This window comes from Pongo abelii, chromosome 1 (assembly GCF_028885655.2).
Source record: "Pongo abelii isolate AG06213 chromosome 1, NHGRI_mPonAbe1-v2.0_pri, whole genome shotgun sequence".
NCBI lineage: Eukaryota > Metazoa > Chordata > Mammalia > Primates > Hominidae > Pongo > Pongo abelii.
The window spans coordinates 90562412-90572126 of NC_071985.2; positions in this window are offsets into that span (position 1 = coordinate 90562412).

A 9715-nucleotide genomic window follows, 5' to 3' on the forward strand; every position below is an offset into this window, starting at 1 on the left:
TCTGTGGCCTCCCATGGACCTGAGGATGGGGACTAACTCTCTGCTCTGCATGCAGGCCCTCCTGAGTCAGGCCTTCTTCTCCAGGCTGGTCGCCCACAGTCATTCTGCCCTCCAGCCATCCCAAGCCAGAAGGCCTCCTTCTCAGAACTACTGATTTCACACTTCCCTGTGTTGTACTTTCCCCTGCCATCCTGACTAGGCATGCTGCTCCCTTTATCCTTGCAAACAGAGCATGGCTGTGCAGTCGGCGAGGATGTCCTTCCAGGCTTCCTGACCACAGGCAGGTGAGAGGCCCTCTCCTTGTGCCCTGTGCATGCCCACACCTCCCTCTTTACTCTTGGTGTGTTGTTGATGACAGTTTTCTGGTCTTCACAGACGGTTTAGCCAGCACAGTCTTTTGTTCCTTTCTGTGTTGCCCTCAGTGCTTGGCACATTACAGATGTTTCATGAGTATTTGTTAAGTGAGTGAGTACATTCTAGACATGGCTACACATCTGGCTTTATGTAAGCCTTGCAACTCTCCTCTGAGAGGATCATCTTGTTACCTGGTTAGAAATGGGAAAATGTGAAAACCAGAGTGAGGTTAGGCCCCTTGCAGAGCTCACAGAGAGGCAGAGCTGGAACTTGAACCTCAACCTTTGAAGTGTGGTCTATTTTGCCACAGTTACCCCGTCCTCATTCTGTTTCTCTTCTTACTTCAAGTTTCTTGGTTTCTTGTCAGTGAAGGTTTTTAGAGGACGTGTTGCCCCTGAGGAAAATTCCTGCTAGTCTGGAGTGTGGCTCATTGTATCTGGTCCTGCACAGCCTCTCGCCTGTCAATCAAACTGGACACTGAGCTTTGGACTCAGCCAGGAACTAGGCATATAGGATGGGGTGGGGGTGGGTGATGAGCAGGAGGATTTTGGGATAAGATTTTTGCCCTCCAGATACTCACAACCAAAATGTAGAGATAGGTACACCAAGGAAAGTGAAGGTTTATCTGCAGACAGACACCACCTTGTGCAAACAGGTAGTCAGCCCTCAGAAGTGGGTGGGAAAGAGGGCTTCGCGGATCTGGGCAGGAGACGCTTCTTGAGAAGGTGGAATTTGAGCTGTGCCTTGAAGATGGGCATGGTTTAGATAATATGAGGAAAGGAGAGAGCCAGAGGTTGGGGGTGGGCTCTGGGCAGGAGGGGAGAGCTGAGTGTGCAGGGATGTGGCTGTGGGAAAATACCAAGTAGGCTCCACAGAGGACAAGGGACAGCAGACAGGAGTCCTTTAGGGCTGGGTGGGAAGAATGGAAAAGGAGGTTGGGGGCAGATTGTGGAGGCCTTGAAAACTGGGTTAAGTTCTTCTGGAGACTAGTGGCTCTCAACTGTGTTCAGCACTTGGATTCTCAGAGATGCCATCAGGGTGAGCTAGGGCCCAGGAATCTGTGGTTGTAACAAGCACCCCACTCAGCGTGAGTTTGTGGCTGGTGGACTGGGGGACCGCTCCGGAAGCGCTGCTTGAAGAGAGGGGCTGTTGCATGTTTTAAGTAGGAATGGGAGGACAGCAGGCAGGGCAGGTTGGAGAGAACAAAGGGGCCAGGGAACCTGAACAACAGCTGTTGTCTGTTGTGATGGTCCTGTGAGGAGAAGGGACTGCATATGAAGGAAATGTCTAGAGTACCGAGAAAAGGGCAGAACTGGGAAGCTGCCTGGCATGGGAGTGGAGAGGGCAAGGGAGGGAACTCATTTACGACTCCATTGCCAATTCCGTCATTCATTCATCAGGCATTTATTGAGCATCTACTTAGGTGCCAGGACCTAGGGACACAGAGATGAAAGGCTTAGCCCCTGACCTTAAGGAGTTCACAGAAGATGGGATATATAAGCCAATAATTATAACCAGTGTAGCAAGAACAATGTCAGATGTGTGCCCTGGAGGCTGTGAGAGCCGGAGGACAGCTTTGACCCTGCCAGGGCAGGTGGGGGTCTGGGGAGGGCTCTGTGGAGGGGGTGGTGTTTGAGGTGAGACTTAAGAATACAATCAGATGAGGGTAGGAGTTCAGAACTCAAGCATGATTCAGACTTCTTGAGTTCAAATCTTGGCTGTGAAACCTTGAGCAGAGTAACTTCCCTGTGCTTCAGTATCCTTATCTGTGAAATGGGGATCAATAACAGTACCTACCTCTTAGTATTGCCAATGAACACATGTGAAGGTTTAACTTGGGGTCGGGTGCAGTTAGCACTCAAATACTAACTATTGCTACTAAATGGCCAGGGAGAGGGAAGCGGGGAAACCTGGGTAAATCAGATAAAGGCATTTTCAGGGTGAGCAGTCCCCTGTTCTGACTGTCTGCTCCCAGACTGGGAGCTCCATGAGGGGAGGGATCTCCTTCATTTCTGCACCCTGTATATTGCCAAGGATAGGCTTTTGATGAGGCAAAGCCCTCCATGCATCTGTTGGATTGAATTGAATGATTCTAAAATGTCGAAGCCTAGGACTGGGAGGGCTGTGGGATGCAGGTATGGGGTCAACATGGAGCCAGATCCTGAATTCCTTTGGAGAAGACAGTGGGCAGTTACATTCACACTCAGCAGAGTTGGTCACCCATAGTGGTCCATCCAAGCAAAGGAATGAATTGCAGCCCTTCCCCTACCCGAAGCCCTTTTCCTTGAGGGGAGTTTTGGGGAAGCTGAGAAAGGGGGTAGGAGGAGGTTGAGTGAAGACTGAAAAATATCCCACCTCCCCAAAGGGAAAAACTCTCTGCCCATGTGACCACTGGAGAAAGACGAACTAAGAAGGCAGCGATTCTTCCCAGATGCAGGGAAGGGTTAAGTCTGCGGCAGGCAGGTTCTCTCTACTTGCTAATCACTGATTCACACCATATTAATTACCCAGCCACAGAGGGGAGTGCACAGGAGTAAATTAGCTGGTGAGTTCAAAGGGGCCACTCCCCACATTCCTTAATTAAGAGAGCAGCTGGCAGCCAGTGCTGTGGCTCCACTCCCTGGGGCCTTTCTCGGCTGCATCTGCTGTGTTGGTCGCCGAGGCAGGCATAGTAGCTCCATCTGCCATGTGGAACAGCCTGCACCCACCATTAGCCCACCTTCACTTCGGGCTGGGGGTGAGGGACCAGGTGTTGACCAAGGCCACATAAGCTTCCTGAACTCGACCATTAACCCTGAGCTGCTTGGTGTGGAGATCCAGGGTGGGGTGGAATTTGGGTGAAGCTTTGTGCCTGGGGGCAGAATGGGGCCACACTTCTCCCAGGAGGAGAGATGGAGAAGGGAAAGAAAGGTGGGGTGCCTGAGGAGCTGGGAGAGAAGGGGAGCCAGGCAGGAAAGGAGGCAGAGGCAAAGCAGCCAGCAGGAAGGAGCGGGCATTCAGCAGGCTTTTCGGGAGCCAAAGGTGGGAGCCAAAGAGGAAGGTGTTATTAGGGAGTGGGGAGGCCTCTGGGCACTGCTTTGAGGGGGTGGTGTGGGATGCGGACTGAAAGGGGAAGGTAGGACCCCACCTAAGCCCTGTCTTTGTGTCTGCTTTCATTTAATCTGTCAGCAGGCACCATGCCATGAGGAGCCACAGACCAAGAGGCTGCCTGGGGCAGAGAAGCCAGTGTGCACGCCTCCCTGGCTAGCCAGCTTAGGCAACAGTGCCATGACATGGCAAGAAGACTGGCCTAGAGGGAGAAGACCCTGGAAGGAGCCTGTCTCTGTCACTTCTTAGAAATGCCCACTGTTGCTGAGCCTCTGCAGATGGGAAATGGATGCGAAATGGCCTTACTTCTCATGAGATGGCACTGGCACCTCTGTGAGCCTGAGTGCCTCCTTAACTTTTGTACCTGAGGTGCCTCTCTAGTCTCACCCTGGTCCTGGCCCTGCTGGGGATAAGTAGAGGGAGTGGAGTCTTGGATGAACTAGAGGCATGGTTCACACAGCTGGAGAAGGAGAAACCTAGGAGAGAGAAGAGAAAGTGAGTGGGATGGAACAGCCTGCAGGAGTCTGGATGGAAGGGGTTTTGGTTTAGGTCGGCCTGCTTTTGAGGCAAAGACACACATTCCCAGAGATTTGAAGGAAGCCTGCATAAAACGGAGACAAAACCACACTGCGCTCTCCTGAGGTAGAGAGGGGGAAACTGGAAGCTCATGCAGGCATTCACTCACTCATCGAACACCTGGTTCCCATCTTGTGCGCACTAATGCATCCAACAAACACTGAAGAGCATCGAGCATGTGTAAGCCTCATGGGGTCAAGAACTCAAGCTGATGGTCCCAGTAATCATGATACTCCTGAGAGGTTCAGTCACAATATGAATCTGTGCCTCATGTGGGAAAGAATTCCAGAACAAGTACAACCTGGGTTCTTCTTCCAAAGAACCTGAGAGAAGGGCCCCTCTGAGCAAAGGCACAGCAAGTGATGAATGCTGAAGGAGCGGACGTGCTGTCGGCTGCAGGTCCTGCCCACTGTAGCCTGTTCAGCAGTGCAGAGGGAGATGTGAACAGGTGGCCGGACACAAAAGATCCCAGTACTGGAGGGAAAAGCCTGGGTCTTTCTCATCTTGTACACTCTGTCAGTAGTCACTGTTATCACGGTCGATATGAAGATGACAGACACAGAGCTATTTGGCGGATGGATGCTTATTTAAATAAAGCCTTACTTCTTAGCCAAATCTAAAAGAACAAACCTGGAATTGAAAGAAATCCCAATGTGTTCAACCTTCCAGGTTTAGAGAAGGGCCACGTTTCAATGTCATTGCTTGTATATAGATTGTGTATTCATACACAAAACAAGGACCGGTGTCTAATCGTATCTTACACTGAAGTTGCCCAGTGAATGGGTCAGATCACAGTCTAAGCGAGCACAAGACCTCAAATACCTGAGAGCGCCACCAGAGGGCAGCCACAAGGCTCCCTCCCAGATGGAGGCTTCTTTCCTGCTCTCTCCCTTAAGGAGCAGCTCCAGGTTGCCTCTCCACCCTCAACCCAGCTGGAGTTCTTTTCTCTGTCTTTACCCTGTAGGTAATGTGACCCCATAGAACCCAGGTCCCTAAGAGGAGGCACAGACAAGTCATTCTGGCTGAATAAGTGTTTGCATTTAGCTTTGACTTGAAGCGAGAAACAATGTTTCACAGGGCAGAGCCTTGAGACTGTGAGGAGGCTACTGGCGGGGAGTCCTGTGGCTAGCGTGGCCAGTGCCTGTGGCTAGCGTGGCCAGTGCCTGTGGCTAGCGTGGCCAGTGCCCGTGGCAGGCCAGGAGGGCCATGGAAAAGGGGAAGTAGGGAAGCAGCTCTCTGGTCTCCCCAGGGAACCCCTCCTCAGTGTCTGCAGGGTCTGTCTCTAGAGAACGGTGGAAGTCCCCATTCTTTCTTGGAGATGGCCCCAGCCCACCAGTGTCCTGCAGAGCAGAAGCAGGTTCCTGCTGTGACAACTGAGGACTGGAAATGGGGCTTTGGGACTCCGTGGGCTGACATCAGGGAAACCAGTGAATCTGGGCTGAAGGGCAGTGCCTCCTTTGAAATCTCTACTTTATGTTATTTTTTGAGATTTTATTTTTCTTCAATTTTCTTAGTAATTGGTCATTTGGAAAAATCCCGGCTCATTCTTTTCTAAACAAAGGGAAAAGGATGTTTTCAGCCGTGCAAATAGAGCTGGGTGGAGAGAAGAGGTGTTCTAGGCAGAGAGAAAAGTGCCTGAGAGGCCAGGCCAATAGCACGTGTGTGTGTGTGTGTGTGTGTCTGTGGATAGGATAGGACTTCTCATCTATCTGTCTTGAAGGACCTGTTTTTCTTTTTAATTTACAATTCATTGCAGGCCTATACTTTTGTAGAGACAATAGAATAAAACTACTAGAAAAATGAAATTAAGAAGACATACAAAATACAAGCCCTGATTTTTGTGATTGTATTAAACAAACATAAAATTACTTTGTCGGATTGCTCTAAAAGTTTCTAAATTCTTGCTTCAATTTTTCTACTTAACTTGTCATGGACTAGTAAAAATCAATTCACAGGCTGGCACGAAGCTGTGGACCACGCATTGAGTATCACTGGTGTGGGGCAGGGAGGGGGAAAGATAGGAAAACTCAAGAAGGAGGTGGACTATGGGGACATCTGGAAGGGCTGGTTCCTCCCAAATCTCCATCATCAGTTTTCCTTCATGAGCTGTCTTGTCTATGTTTTCACTTTTTACAAGGGGGCATTATTTTATAGAGGGAGCGGCAAGGCCTTGGGTTCTGCTGGTACACCCTGAGTGACCAGTGAGAACGTTGAGCTTCTAGATTACCTGGCTTGTGCTTCTCAGTCCTCCCAGGGGGGTCTCTGATTATTGACAAATGGGAGGGGCCCTGGGGTATTCTGGACATGGACTGGACATCTATGAGAGAGATGAAGAGGAGGATGAGGAAGAGAAAGATGAGGATGGGGAGGGGTTGGATGTACTCTGACGAAGTTTGTATCTTGTAGGTAGACCAGTGCTTTTTAAACTTTAAACTTTAATGGGTATACACATTGCCTGGAGATGTTATTGAGATGCAGGTTCTGATTCAGCAGGTCTGGAGCTGAGTTTGACCATCTGCATTTCTAACAAGCTCCAAGGTGATGTCAACACAGCTGGTCCAGGGGAGATGCTAGATGCCTGCAGCTCCATGGTGCCAGGAGATCCCTGACAACACTAATGTCCCCTTCGTCAGCCAGGTGGGTGGGGTCTGATGCACTCCAGCATCTGTAAGCTGAACCTTATTTTCTCTGCTTCCAGAGCAGGGACCTATGAAGCTGGAGCCAGGGCCTCATAGGAACAAGTATAACCAATCCTTTATTGACCACTCTTAGTCATCAAGGAGTATGGACTCCTTGAACAAACCAAATCAAACTATCAGGTACTGCAAATCGTTGATATTGATGAACAATATGAAACCAATTGATAGACTTCTATTAACAAAAAACTAGATGCTACAATCATATATCTGTTTAAACAAGTAAGGGGTAACTGAGTTTTCCGATGTACTCCACAAACCAGGGCTTTGGGCAAGCCTCAGTTCTGTCTTTGGTAAACTGGAAGAAATTTGAACAGGAATGGGGCTGTGTGGAAAGGCAGAGCTTTCAGTGCCTGTGGGGCTCTGGCTGTGGTGTCAAGGATTCTATGACATTGTCTGGGCCAGGTGCTTTTCTTGCTGACCTTGGTCTTGCTGAACCTCTGAGAGGCTCCTCAGCCCTGCGGTCACTCATGGGCTCAGCAGCAGCTTGGAAGCTGGAAATGCATTCAGGGCTGCCCTGGGCTTAGCCCTCTGGGGTGTGGAGTGATGCTCTTTCTTTTCTTTTTTTAGTTTGAGAGGTGGGGCATATCCTTTATATAAAACCCTTAATTAAAAAAATTTTTTACTATCGTATCATTTCTTCCTAAGTAGAACAAATTATTCATTTAGTATTTCAAACACATGTAAGAAGGAAATAACAGGTTTCTTCCACCCACATGAGGCTTTCACTGATAAGCTCACGGACAGTCCTGGCAGTACCGTGGGCTGTTATTGTCATTGGACCGTACTGTATTTAGCACTCACTAGAAATAGCATGCAGGCGATAGTATCAACAGCTATAGCACTACAGGTAAATGTTAAAAAATATGTATGTATATATATAACAGAAACAAAACCAACCCTATAAAATCCAGGTTCACCTGGACTGTAACTTCTCTTGTAACTTTCACAGGAGAAGACAACAGCAACAACAACCAGACCTCTAGGGTGTTTAAAAAACTCAAATGATGCTGCATAGCCAGGCTCTGCTCAAAGATGCCAGTGCCATCTTGAACACACCACCATACAGTGTAACCACCTTCAATCACTGGAATTGTGTCTTATGTAACCAACTAGCATGCGGCATTGCAATTTTACAATGATCATGTGGACAGTGAACAGTGGTCAATGTTGTCTTAAAAAAACACCCCCCTCAAAGACCACACAATCCTGAAAATCTCCCCACAGCACCTCTCAGACAGTAGTCATCAATATCCCAAGAACCAACCTTTAAGAACAAAATAGAGAGAGATTCGAAATGTTTTCCTATTCCTCTGAGAGAACAATGTTTTGGGGTAAACCTGGTTCTTGCTGGCATAACCACTCGACAACAGTGACCCTTTCATTCATTTCTTTTCCCTCTCCACCAATTGGCGTTTGGACTGAGAAAGGGGCCAGTAATGAGAAATAACAGACAGTAAGGCAAAATTACAATGTGAGAAAATGTATTTGGCTTTTCTTTCTTTCTTTCTTTTTTTTTTTTTTTTGAGACGGAGTCTCACTCTGTTGCCCAGGCTGGAGTGCAGTGGTGTGATCTCGGCTCACTGAAAGCTCTGCCTCCCGGGTTCACGTCATTCTCCTGCCTCAGCCTCTGAGTAGCTGGGACTACAGGTGCCTGTCACCACGCCCGGCTAATTTTTGTATTTTTAGTAGAGACGGGGTTTCACCATGTTAGCTGGGATGGTCTCGATCTCCTGACCTGGTGATCCTCCCTCCTCGGCCTCCCAAAGTGCTGGAATTACAGGCTTGAGCCACCGCGCCCGGCCTTTTTTTTTCTTTTTAAAAATAAGTGCATGCAAATACATCTGGAAGCATTTCTGACTTGCCAAGTGCTCTGAAAGGGCAGCAGATGCTCTTTCTTTTCAGGGTCAAGGTAAACATATTCAAAGGGACTGAGGACCATAATAGAAGCACACATGCACACACACACATACAAAGTCACGCATGAGTCACTTAATGACAGGGACGCATTCTGAGAAATGCGTTGTCAGGAAATTTCATCACTGTACAAACATCATAGTGTGTACTTACACGAAGCCAGATGGTAATAGCCTATTACACACCTAGGTTATATGGTATAGCCTACTCTTTTCTTTTTTTTTTTCATTTTCTTTTTTTGGTATAGCCTATCGCTCCTAGGCTACAAACCTGAATATAGCAGGCAGCTATGACACAATGGTATTTTTGTAGTTAATATATCTAAATGCAGAAAAGGTAAAACGCAGTAAAAAACAATATAAAGATGAGAAAAATATACCTGTATCGGGCATTTACTATGAATGGAGCTTGCAGGGCTTGGGGTTGCTCTGGGTGAGTCAGTGAGTGAGTGGTGAGTGAATGTGAAGGCCTAGGACATTACTGTACACTACTGCAGGCTTTATCAACACTGTATGCTTAGACTACACTAAATTCATGAAAGTATTTTCTTCAGGTCGGGCGCAGTGGCTCATGGCTGTAATCCCAGTACTTTGGGAGGCTGAGGCAGGTGGATCACTTGAGGTCAGGGGTTCGAGACCAGCCTGGCCAACATGGCGAAACCCCCATCTCTACTAAATATACAAAAATTAGCCAGGCGTGGTGGTGCATGCCTGTAATCCCAGCTACTTGGGAGGCTGAGGCAGAAGAATCGCTTGAACCCAGGAGGCAAAGGTTGTAGTGACCTGAGATCGTACCATTGCACTCCAGCCTGGGTGACAGAGTGAGACTCTGTCCCGAAAAAAAAAAAAAAATTTTCTTCAGTGATAAATGAAACTTAGTTCAGTGTAACATTTTTACTTTATACACTTTTTAGGTTTTTAAAACTTTTTGACTTCTGTAATAAACCTTAGCTTGAAACAAACACATTGTACAACTATACAAAATATTTTTATGTAAGCTTTTTTCTATTTTTAAAATTATTATCTTTTTAAACTTTTTTGTTAAAAACTAAGACATAAATAAACACACACATTAGCCTAGGTCTA